Below are 13,921 nucleotides of genomic sequence, written 5' to 3'. Positions count from 1 at the left end.
ACTTCAACGTCAAACAACAACAACAATCACCAAGGCAACAACAACAACAACCTAGGGAACAACACAAACCAAAGAGACAACGCTAATACTTTCTCACCTTGACGAATATACACACCATTAGGACAAACCTTGGATTCAACATTTTGAGAACTAATGGAAAACAAGATCATCACATTGCCAACCACAAGAAACTTTGAACTCCAAGTCAAACCACCATGGTGGAATGACTCACATTATTGTGATTATCATTGGAACAAGGGGCATAGCACAAATGATTGCATGAGGTTGAAGAACCTGGTTCAATATATGATAGACAAGGGAGATCTAACAGTCAATGGTCATAAAACCAATGGTGACCATGAAGCTTTAAAAAATCCTCTTCCTAATTATGACAAGGGAGGAGCATCAACGTCAAACAACACCAAAGGAACTTGTATCAATCACATATATGAAAACACCATCAATCACATATCGACATATGACAATCAAGTGAATGTCATAAAAATCAAAGACAGACAAGAACATGCATCGATAAATGTGACAACAAGAGCTTAGAGATATTTTTTGAAGGGGAACGCATCAACAGCAACAACTCTCCCCAAAACTCAATAAAACTTGGTCGACCAACTACGGAGAACACCCGCTCAGATATCTATACTTGAGTTTCTCAAACTTTCACCAAAACACAAGAATATCTTAGACCAAGCTCTTGTCAAAACAACCATTCCAAATGATCTGGATATTGATTGATTCCAAGCCATGGTGGCCCATATGACGGTTCCACACAGCATATCTTTTACTGAACATGATGTTATCTCCTTGAATCATCTACATAACACCCCACTACAAATCAAGGTCTTAGTCTATAAACATCGGGTAAAAAGAGTATTAATAGATGGAGGAGTTGGTCTCAATATATGTACTCTAAAGCTTATCCATGTGTTGGGCTTCTCTAAGAAAGCTATTGATCCAAAAAAGAAAATAACTATCAAAGCATATGATGATGAAGAAAGATCATCCGAGGGAACTGTGATACTACCCATTCAGGTATGTCCTATAAAAGAGACACAATGTGCCAAGTCTTAAACATGTACTTGACATACAATATACTATTGGGTCATCCATGGATCCATGAAATGCAAGTGATACCTTCCATGTACCATCAATGTCTCAAGTTCCCCTACAATGGATAGGAAATTTCAATATCTACAGATACTAACCCTTTTTAGTACTACAATGTTATGGGGGCAGCTCAAGATAGCTTGGTTCACAACAACAGAGAGGCCCAAGATTCCTCATCATCCAACCATCAAGAATAACTCAAGTCCCTATCCATGAACTTCAAGAAAAAGATGAAAATAAAGGACCAAGGCATGGGGGAGTACTCTTTTGAACCCTTGTGTCTATCTAAGTTGTCAAATTCACCAAGATCTTATGGACAACCTTCCACATCAAGACATCAAGCAGCATAACCCATCACAAATTTTGATGGTAAATTTATCCAAATGGGCACACTGGCTGAAGAATCAGAAGATAAAGACATCCTTAGCTGGCTATACAAGGATGAGAGAGAAATCAGAGTTGCTACCCTAAAAGTAGCCGTACCAATAGAACAGTATGGAAATGGGTTTTGGATCATGCAACAAATGGGATACAAAGGAAAAGGACCTATTGGAAAGCGTCAAGAAGGCATCATATAACCCATACAACCTTGTTCACAATGTGCAAAAGACAAAACAAGACTTGAGTATGGCCAACATGTTCTGCCTATGAAAAAGAAAGATCACCATAGAAAACCTCAATGGAAAGAAAAGAAAAAACATAACAAAGACTCATGGAAATAAGCCCTACACTAAGCAGTAGAAAAGACAAGGAGAAAAAACATGAAGAAAATGAGAGGCGACAAGAAGAACTCACTATCCAAAGGGAGGAAGCTTATTATAAGAAAGTACATCATGTACAAGAACCTGATCAAACCAAGGTTGAGCCATGACCGAAGGGAATTGCTACTCAAAGAAAGGAAATGGTGTATGAAAAAATTCAGAGAGTACAAGCAAGCACCGATCCCAAATCAGAACAAGCTACCAAACTTGTGTCAATTATCAATGATCTTTTCTCACCATACAACAAACTTGTCAAATTCAATGAAGCCACCTGGGATAGCGATTCTAAAACAACTTCCAATGAGTATGAGTGGGACACTTGTTCTGATGTTACTGAAGCTATTGAGGTGGATACAATCCATGCATACACAACCATTTCTCATGAGGGACAAGGCTCAAGATCTTGACCATTTGAATTAGGACCACAACATATCTATGAGGCTAGTGAGAATCAACAACAACAATATGAATAAGGAAATGTCAAGGAGAGTACCATAGAAGACCTCAAGAATATCATAGACCTCACCAATATCCCAAACAACAATAACAATGTCACCATCATGACACTTACAACAGTTGATCTTAACCCACCAAATGACTCCTTACCGCTCATATATCCTGATCTCATAGACTAGGAAGAACCCAAACATCATGATATACCAATATTCCCAAATGATGAATCAATTGTCCAATACCTAAGCTCAATCAACCCAGAAACATGCTCCACTAGTGAACAACATAAGGATATCTGTAATCAGGGGAGTGCTAAGTCTCTCAGTCACAAAAAGGAAATAAAAAATGGATCTAATGGTAACCATTTAATGGCAGTGTTAGATCACAAAAATAAAAAAGTAAAAATAAAGGACGTATTTGAAGGTGAAAACCTTTTTGAGGTACCTGGAGATGGTAGACTTGACACTCTTCCTGAACATTACCAAGAGAGATCACCAATCTTGATTGAGCCAACTCAATCAATAAATATCAACACTGAAGCAACAGCCAAAACCATACATCTGGCAGAATCACTCACAAAAAAAGAAAAATCAGATTTTGTCAAATTCTTCATGGAGAAGCAAATCAATTTTTCTTGGTCTTATGTTGGTATGCCAAGGGTAGATCCAAATCTAATCATGCATCACTTGTCCATCGCTCCTGGAGCTAAACTTGTCAAACATAAATTAAGGAAGATGAATCCACATGTGGCATTATTAGTCAAAGTAGAACTGAAGAAGTTATTAGATGTTGGATTCATTCGACCTGTAGACTATGTTGAATGGATCTCAAACATTGTACTAGTTTCTAAACCGGATAAAAGCATAAGGATTTGTATAGACTTCAGAGACCTAAACAAGGTGTGTCCAAAGGATGACTTTCCTTTGCCAAGCATCGACACCATTGTTGATCTAACAACAGGACATGCAATGCTATCTCTCATTGATGGCTTATCTGGCTATAACCAAATCAAGAGAGCTCCAGAGGATCAAGATAAAACTACATTCACATGTCCATGGGGAACATATTATTGGAACGTCATACCTTTTAGCTTGAAAATTTTTGGTGCCACTTATCAACTTGCCATGACAACAATTTTCCACAACATGATGCATACTTCATGGAGGATTATGTGGATGATTGGATAGCTAAATCATTCACAAGAGCTGAACACCTAGACATCCTAGATAAAATCTTTCAACAATTAGAGAAATTCAATGTCAAATTAAAACCTAAGAAGTGTATCTTCGGGGTCATTCCAGCAAACTTTTGGGCTACATTGTATGAGAAAAGTGCATAGAGGTGGATCCAGCAAAGGTTCAGGCTATCATGGAGATGCCACCTACTAAAAACATTATCCATCTATGATCTTTGTAGGGCAAACTACAATCCATCAGATGATTTATTGCTCAGTTAGTAGATAAATGTCTTCCATTCAATCATCTGCTTCATAAGAATATACCTTTCAGATGGGAAGACAAATGTGTCGTATCATTCCACCAGCTCAAACAATATATGATGAATCCACAAGTTTTGGTACCATCAATAGCAGGCAAGCCACTCATCCTCTATATATCAACAAGAGAAGTGTCATTAGGGGCACTACTAGCATAAGAAGATCCAGCAGGCAAAGAAAGGGCTATCTATTACATCAGCAAGACTTTGAACGGATGTGAACTTAATTATACATTCATCAAAAAGGCTTGCTTAGTAGTGTTGTTTGCTTCTCAAAAGTTCTACCACTATATGCTAGCCCACACAATCATGCTAGTAGCAAAGATCAATCCTCTCAAGTATCTACTCAGCAAGGCTGCTCTCACAAGAAGATTGGCTAAATGGGTCATGATCCTAAGTGAGTTCAACATTCAGTACACAGAATGATGGGCTATCAAATGACAAGCAATTGTAGATCAACTGGCAGAAGCACCACTACCAAACCAACACCCACTATAGGTGGAATTTCCAGCTATGGATGTACTCACTATCACACCCAAGCAATGGACCCTATACTTTGATGGATCCTATACACAACATGGATTGGGTGTCAGCATCTTGTTCATCACTCCAGAGGGGCACACAATTCTGAGATCCTACAGACTAATGTTTCCATGCACCAACAACATTGTTGAATATGAAGCCCTGGTAACAAGAATCAAGGTAGTTGTAGAATGGAGAATCACAAAATTAAGAGTCTATGGGGATTCTCAATTATTTATCAATCAAATCGATGATGACTATCAAACAAAAGATGATAAGCTAATGCATTACAAGAGAATGGTGGATGACTTCAAAAAGTACTTTGTGCATATCACCTTTGAGAAGATTCCAAGATTGGAAAATAGAGTTGTTGATGCAATGACCACTATCACCTCACTTCTAGAAATTCCAGGAAAAACATAATCGTTACGAATTTTTGGTGGAGCAATTATTTTTCCTAGCCTATGATAATTTCGCATCCCAAGTCATCTATGCCCTGATCGGTTCTGATTCCCCTCTATATGGGAAGATATATGACTATCTCAAAAACAATACCCTCCCACCAAACCTATCTTGCAAATAAAAAAGAAACTTCATTCGACAAGTCGTCCACTATACCTTAACCGTTGAGACACTTTATCGCCGAGGTCTAGATGGTACTCTTCTTTGATGCCTCGATTGTAACAAATCTGACTTCGCCTTACATGAGCTTCATGAAGGTATTTGTGGAACACATTCAAGTGGTCCTACTCTCACCAAGAAACTTCTGAGAATGGGATATTATTGGCCGACAATGGAAAGAGAGTCCTATCAATTTTCTAGGAAATGTCCTAAATGCCAAATTCATGGTAACCTCATACATGCACCAACACAGGAGTTGCAACCATTCACCACATCGTGGGCTTTCTGTCAATGGGGACTTGACGTGGTAGGAAAGATTCATCCTTCCTCTTCAAATGGGCATGTTCATTATCACCACCACAGAGTACTTCACCAAGTGGATCGAAGCAGTCCCAATGACCAATGTGTCTAGAAAGAAGATTTCATCATTCATCCTCAACTATCTCATTTGCAGATATGACATTCTTAGTTCCGTCATCATAGATAACGGACATCCTTTCAAGAATCAAGATGTGCAAGAGCTTTCTGAACGGTTCAAAATCCAACATCACTTTTCCACACCATACTACCCACAAGTGAATGGCCAAGTGGAAGCATCAAACAAAACAATCCTGAAAAATCCTCAAGAAAACAGTGAATGATACTGGTAAGGATTGGCATGTACAACTCAATCTGGTACTTTGGGCCTATAGAATGAGTATCCGCACACCCACAAGGGCTACACCATATTCATTGGTGTATGGTTCAGAAGCAATTTTGCCTCTTGAGATATAAATCTCATCTCTCCGAGTATCTTTGAAGGGCCTCATACCAAATGAGGAATATCAAGTGAATGGGTTGTAGGAACTAGAGCTTCTTGATGAAAAATGGCAACGCACCTATGACCATCTCAAGGCATATCAGCAATGAATGTGCAAAAGCTATAATCACAAAGTCATCCCAAGGGCTTTCAAAATTGGTGATCTAGTCCTAAAAGAAAATCCCAAAAATTAGCAAGATCGAGAAAAGAAGGGGAAATTTGAACCTAACTAGTTGGGACCTTTTGTCATCATATCAGCCTATGGATCAAGAACATATCATTTGTCAAATTCTAAAGGGGACATGATCGACGAACCAACCAAGAGAATCCATCTGAAGAAGTTCTACACTTGAGTTGTCCAATGTACAGATCAAGCAAAAAAGAAAAAAAAATCAAAAAATCAAAAAAATACAAAAAAATGAAAAAAAATAAAAATCAAAAAGTGCAATAAAAACAAATGGTGAAAACCTGGCAACAGGCGCTATTTGTGAGAGAACAAATCCTCTATCTATTGGTAGTCACATCATATATTTAATCCATCTGATCTAATCCCATAGCCATTGCAAAACACTTATCCACGCATCATTATCCCAGACATACTTAGTGTAGTCACTGTCCTTGATTATCTAAACAATTATCCATATCATATCCCACCATGGATTGGTGATCAATGTATATCCATATCAACAAGTGTCCATAACTAGGGGCATCATTCATCTCACTTTAACATTTAGACAACAAACAAGGATCACAACATACTAAGGAAACCATTGTCAAAAGAGATTATCGGAATAGAAAACAGGATCATTATCCAACTACAACTTCAATGCACACGATGGATGATTTATTCTAAATTATGATTTGTTTACATTTGGCATGAAGTTTTGACTATTTGTATCTTGATTTTTGAATCATTAGATCTTCTGAGCTACTCAAGGATGCACTGAGCTAGAGAGGCAATGAAGGAATCTGGTATTTTTCTTTAGTTTTTTGTCTGTGAGGCAATCATTCATATAGTGCAAATTTATCTCGAGACATTATTGGAAACATATCATTGAAGAAATTTTTTTATTTTGCACATACAAATGGTTAAGTCTTGTCCGTTTTATGCAAGCAACATTTAGGTCGTCTTGGTTCAATTATACCTCACCACTTGTGTCATCTTGCAATATCAAAAATCCATGTAAGCTATACTCAGGTCATTATGGTTCAATTATACTATGATGCTTCTATTAACTTTCAACATATCAAAAGCTCAATGATGACAAAAAGAGCACAAACAAAGTGACTAATAGGAATGACAATGACAGAATTAAAATGATCATTTAGTTGCATTTATATCAAATTAGTTGCATACAATTGCAGTAGGTTGCATATTATCTTAATCTTCCATTAGGTTACATGTCATTTTAATCTTGCATTAGTATCATATCATTATCATTATCATTTTCATCTCATTTTCAAGATACATCTCATATCATTATCATTATCATTTACATCTCATTTTCAAGATACATCTCATATCATTATCATTATCATTTGCATCTCATTTTCAAGATACATCTCACATCATAACATTAAGATAACATCACATCTCATATCAAAGTAAACACAATGCATATCACAAACATCAAATCATCCTCATAGTATCATCATATCAAATAATGTGCATCATAAATCAATCATCATAAATAACACATCACATATGGATCAGAGAAAATCAAATGCCATATATCATATATCTCGTAAAATTGTCAAAATGTACAATGGGTATCATGTCCCTATCTGAGGCACTGATGGAGGTAGAATGTCGGATCTCCTCCTCTGGGAGGGTCATAGTCCACCCTTTGTATCACCCTCTATCCCTCCCACAATGGCTAACACCACCCCTATCCTCACAACCCCACTCGCACCAAGCACGAGACCACCTCTGTCGTCTCCACCTCTATCACCACCTTTGCCACCTCCACCTCCACCTCCACCTCCACCTCCACCATCCCCTCCATCTCCATCTCCTCCCTCCTCTCCCTCATCCTCCTCTCTCCACCTAGAACCCCCTCGCCTTTGTGGCCACTCCTCCTCATCATCATCAAAAGTTAGCAACAACTCTGTCGGGTCATATATGTGAGCCACTACATGTGCTACGAAGTAAGCTGAGAACTCCTTCATCATCCCAGCATCCACTACCCCAGCCCCATGATCCCATATCTATCATGCCAGGGTCATATACTCATCCATGGATGCTCCGCTATCTAGGGTAGGCCCCCACTCTAGCACATCTTGTCACTGTCGAGCATACAAACAGGCTCACTATGGCATCCCCTTCTATCTACCGTATTGTCGATGAATGCGACTGTGCAGGAATCTCTAGATAATGAAGGGTCTCCACCCAATCAGATACCTAGACATATATACATAGGGAATCTCTAGCTCATCCTCCGCCCACACCTTGCAATCCATATAGGGTCTCTAGATAACCATATCAATGTCATCCAAAGCCCTGCGCCAGTGCTCTAGTTTGCCCAGCTTACACTAGACAACTACACTTGTATAACCATATGCATATGCACAACCAACTAGCCTATCTCTATCTACAAGTAGTCTCGATACTGGTATATGCTCCCATGCCCACACCTATAATAAAGTCAGCCCTGCTGATAGACTAGTGTATCCTAGATATACTACCTGATGGAGCTCTTTATATAGGTGGGTCAACATACAAGACCCCCATGCAAACCTACATCCCTGCGGCACCATCTCCTCCAGAACCAATCCCCATCCAATGGCTAATCCCTTCGACCTATGATCAGGACAAAGGAAACCACCGATGAAACCTACTAATATGGATGGCAGCGGAGCATAACCCAAATCCAAAAACTCTTGCCATATGATCTCATAGACATTAATGTGATCATCCTGAAAAACATAGCGGAGAGCCTCTATGTTGGCCTCCTCAGTCTTCTCATAGGGTAACAAATCCCCAACCACAGGAATCTGTAGAATCCAATAATAGTCTTCATGTGTAACTATCACCTCATTGGTCACCAAATGAAAGGTGTTCATGTCCTTGTGCCACCTATCTGCCAATGTTGTCAATAACCTCTAGTTAATGGTATACTGGGGCATGTCTAGTAAGGATGATAAACCACATCTCTCAATCATATCTTGATCAACATGTGACAAGTGCGGGATAACTGTCCATGACTTCGGGAATCTCTCCCGAGATTGTAGCACACCAAGATCTACCTGCAAATCAACACATATCCATCATCAGTTCTTGATTCAATAAAACATAAGAAAACAAATCAACTTCAAAAGCGAATCATATCATAAACATATCAGCATTAATTAGTGAATCATATCAATCACACAAGTATCATATCAAAGATCATTCAATCAATCGAGCATCATAACGGAAATCAAGACCCATATCAAAATCAAACCCATATCAAAATCAAGACTCATATCAAAATTAGGACCCATATGGAAATCAGGACTCATATCGAAATCAAGACCCATATCTTAATCAAGACCTATATCGAAATCAAGACCCATAATGGAAATCAGGACTCGTATTGAAGTCAGGACCCATATCTAAATCAAGAATCATAACAAAATTAAAGACCCATATCAAAATCAAATCCATATCGACAACCCAAGACTCATGACGAAAATCAGATCCATATCGACTCCAAACTCATAACGAAATCAGAACTCACATCAACAACTTTATCCATAACAAAAATCAGATTCATATCGACAACTTGACTCATATCAAAAGTGACTCATATCAAAACAAGATCCATATCAACCGCAGACTCATATCACAATCCTGCAGCATATTAGAATTAGACATCATAAAAAAATAGGACTTACATCAGATCACGATCCATATCAGACAACCGATGAACCCATTTTGACATCTACACAACCTATCCTATTCATCGGACTCATGACGCATTTTTCAAAACTTTTTTCTAACTTTTTACCCTACGAGCTAATTTAGAGCATCAAAGTGCTAGCCTTCCCTTTACATGCTAATCTTGTACATGAATGCACTATTAACCACTTTCTACGCGCTAAAATAGATACTCATTGTGCTACCTTTCTTCTTCAAAGCGCTAAAATGTCCTACACACTAACTGTCATACTAGTCGTGCTAGACTATTTACCGTACACATTAAAGCTACCATATGCGCACCTGTTATACCCTATGCGTTAAAGCACACCAATGTGCTAACCTCCCCCCTTAACGCACTATCATTTGACACCCGGACACTAAACCTACCTAGGCTTTTCTATGCACTAAAGTTCATTTTGTATGCGCTAACCTAGGGACCCTATGTGCTAAAATGGAAAATTCTAACCCAAAAAATAAAAAACGTGACAAGAATCAATGAAATTAATCAAAAACAAGAGGTATTTTGGCCACATACTCGTGGGCCATATGCAGTGGGTCTCTGGTATTGCCTGATGCACTCAAATCGGTGAGAAGAGTATGGAATCGACATTATGGTCAGAGCTCCAAATGTCACAATCACAAGAAGACAAGTGTGCAAATGATTTTTCAAAATCACTTTTTACCTTTTAATAGGGTAAAATCAAAGGGTTAATAAGTGGGGTATGTATTTTACCCCCACTTTTTCATTATTAACCTTATCATCATTTTTTCGGAAGATGATTCAATAATGTGCATCCAACGCAGTCAATATTCTCATATCGCAATCAATTAAAAAATGATCATAAAATTGACAAATTTTCACCAGACCCTTGATTCATCTCTCGAGGGGGCATCATCAAATCTACATCTGGGGCAGCATATCGAACATTTTGGCACACAACATCATATTGATCAAATTTTGGCAAGCATATCTAGCATTTTTTTTTGAATCAACATGTGCACACACGTCACTTCAGAGAGGGGGAAAATGTAGACATATAAATCTGGCCACTTTCTTAAAAAAAAATTAATATTTATTTTAACCCCATCCCCCTTATTAATTAAATCTTATTTAATTAATTTCTTCGTTTTCATCTATTTGATTAAATAAACTTCTCAATTTATTTAATTAAATTCACCTAAACCTTTTCTAGCCTCTAATTAAATAAATCACTTTATTTAATTAATTCCCCTTTCTTCATTTTAATTAAATTTATATTTAATTAAATTAACCCTTGCATTTAAATAACTAATTTATTTATAAAAATTCTTGCACTTGTATTTATACAAGTTGCATCTATTTTAGTTGAAATAAAGCAATTTTATTTTAATTAAAATCCTAAACCCCCCACTTGCATTTTCCTACATCTCCCACTTACCTCCTAAACCTCTTCTAGAGCCTTCTATATTCTTCTAATCCTATCTTAATTAACCTAATCCATCTCTTAAACATTTGCACATTCCTTAAGAGAAGTCACTTCTCAAAAATGCCACAAAGTCTTTGAAATGCATTAAAGGCTTTATGTCCTCAACAAGTTAACCTTCAAATTCTTCCAAACCATTAATAGTTATATCAACCTCCCTTCATGGTTAGAGACTTTCTCTCTAACTTAACCCTCATCTAACCCAAGGGTCTTATCAAGCACTTATGGCTTTGACCCTAGTTATCCTATTAACCCTTGCACAAGAGTTTACCCTTTGGGTAAAATCTTTATCCAATCGATAACCCTAACCTAACCTTACCTAACCTTAACCCTTACCTCCTAAGGTAACCTTCATGTATTTTCATGCATTTAATGCCTCTTGCATCTCCTCTCAAGAAACCTCTTGCTGACAATTGTCACCATTTCATTGGTGAAAATTGTAAACATGGATCGATTAACTTTGAATCCTAGCCCTTGTTTAGATTATTCAATCTTAACCATCCATTGCCCTATTTTTCTTATAAATAGAGCTCTCATTCTTCATTATCCAAGATCCAAGTTTCATGCATCTACATTATAGTCTAATTTACTAAGCATTTTAGCCTCTCTTTGTTAAAATATCATCATAAACATTTAGAAGCATTTCATTTTCATATCATAGAATATCCATGCTAGTATATCACGATTACGAGAATTTGTTAATCTCTTTATCATATCACTATCTTCATACTAGCTTAATCATCATAGTTTTAACACATCATATAGATCTTAGAATGCATTCATGTATATAGATCACAATATCACTCATTCTTGGAGTTGTCATTCCTAAGTCATTTGCTCAATGATCTGAGAGCAAAACATTAACTTTAGGGAACCTATGAGATATAGAATAGTGGGACACCCCTTTGGAAGTTAAACTAGTTTAAATTAGTTTATACTTGCACTAAGAGTCTCATTGGTATGTAGGCCATCTGATCTCGATTTATTCGTTTTGATCACCACATTTTCCTGTGTACAATTGTTATACATGGACTAATAGATAAGAAGGTGTAGATAACTATAGACACAAAAATTTCCATTAAAAAGTGTCATCTTATCAAAATCTCAATTTTCTAATCATTATCAAGGTGGATCCATTCTTTAATAATCCTATTTTTCAATATAATATCTATATCATCCATTATTTTATAATATTCATAATATTGTTATATTTCATCATTATTCATTAAAATCAATATATTATATTGTTCATCCATTTCATAACATATAATTCATTTTATTTATTTTAAATAAAACCATCTTCTCAAACCCCTCTCATATCTGCATCGTCCATTATTTATCATATTTCACCTCTATCTATTACACTCACCTATGCATGTGGGACCAACAACTCCAATCTATTCTCGTATCCCACATTTATCCTACAACATGGATTCCATCTTGAGAACATCTATAAATACCTTGCTCCTCCTAATTTCTAAGCCTAACAAGTTAATTCATCATTTGCATCTTTTGAGATCTTGCATATCTTTCTTCTTTCAATCTTTCTCATTTCCAAGCATAGTTAGTTTATTGTTGCATTCATCTCATAATCTCTATTCTCCATAGCCTATTGTGCAGAGTACTCTGAGAGCAAAAATCTTAAAAACACAAGACCTTGGTTGATAGGAGGGAAATGGAGGCAAATTCCTATTAATGCATGTGTTTGTTTTGTTTATTTTGGCTTTGCATATGTGTTTCTCCTACATGTACTTCATTGTCAGATGTTGAATCTGTACGCTAGAAAGAGTGGAACCTGCACAAAATGAAGGTGAGCACATCAAGAATATCAATGAAACATTATATTAGAGGATTCAATAAGAACAAAACATGTTAATCAATCAAAACTCTAAAAGCGTCTCATTGTTCTCTATCTCCAAGGATCCTTCAAATCAAGGTGGCTCTCATCTTGGAAGAGCACTTGATCTCTAGGATGACTACCCAAAGAATGAGGGATAGTTTGATAAAAGACCCAAATGCTATGCAACTAAGATCTTAGTGAATGATTTTTATATGAAACTAGATAATGATATGTTGCAAGGATGATGACATTGATATGAAGTTAAATTGGCATGAAAATGATACTAAGATGATATTAAGCTAGCATGGAAATGAGACTAACATGATATATTACTAACATGATATTCAAAACATGATAAATCTATGCTACTTAAATTATATAATTTCTATTATCAAAGAGAGGCTAAAATGCTTGATGAAATGAGACTATAACTTAGATGCATGAAGACTTCGATGATGATAATGAAGAAATGAGGCCTATTTATAGAAGAAATGGGAAATTGGATGGTCAAAATTGAATAATATTAACAAGGGTTAGGATTGAAGGATAATAAATCTATGTGAGACTTTAAACCCAATCCCATGTTGACAAGTGTCACCATGAGGAGGCTTGAGAGGAGAGATAAGGAGAATTAAATGCTTGAAGGGACATGATGGTTATCCTAGGGGGTTGGGTTAGGGTTAGGTTAATGGTTATTCCTTTTATCCAAGGGATAAATGAATGTGCAAGGTTTAAAGGATAACCATGGTCAAAGCAATAAATGCTTTGAAGAGACCCATGCGTTAAAAGGATGGTTAAGTTATAGGAAAGTCTCTAACCAAAGGTCAAAGGTGAGTTAACCATAAACGATTATGTAAGAGACTTTAATGGTTTGGAAGACTTTAGAGGTTAACCATTTTAAGACATAAAGTCTTTAATGGTTATTGAAGACTTTGGGTTTTTTTG

The sequence above is a fragment of the Cryptomeria japonica genome, chromosome 9 (genome assembly GCF_030272615.1).
Source record: "Cryptomeria japonica chromosome 9, Sugi_1.0, whole genome shotgun sequence".
NCBI classification, from domain to species: Eukaryota; Viridiplantae; Streptophyta; class Pinopsida; order Cupressales; family Cupressaceae; genus Cryptomeria; species Cryptomeria japonica.
This window is presented reverse-complemented; position numbering follows the sequence as displayed.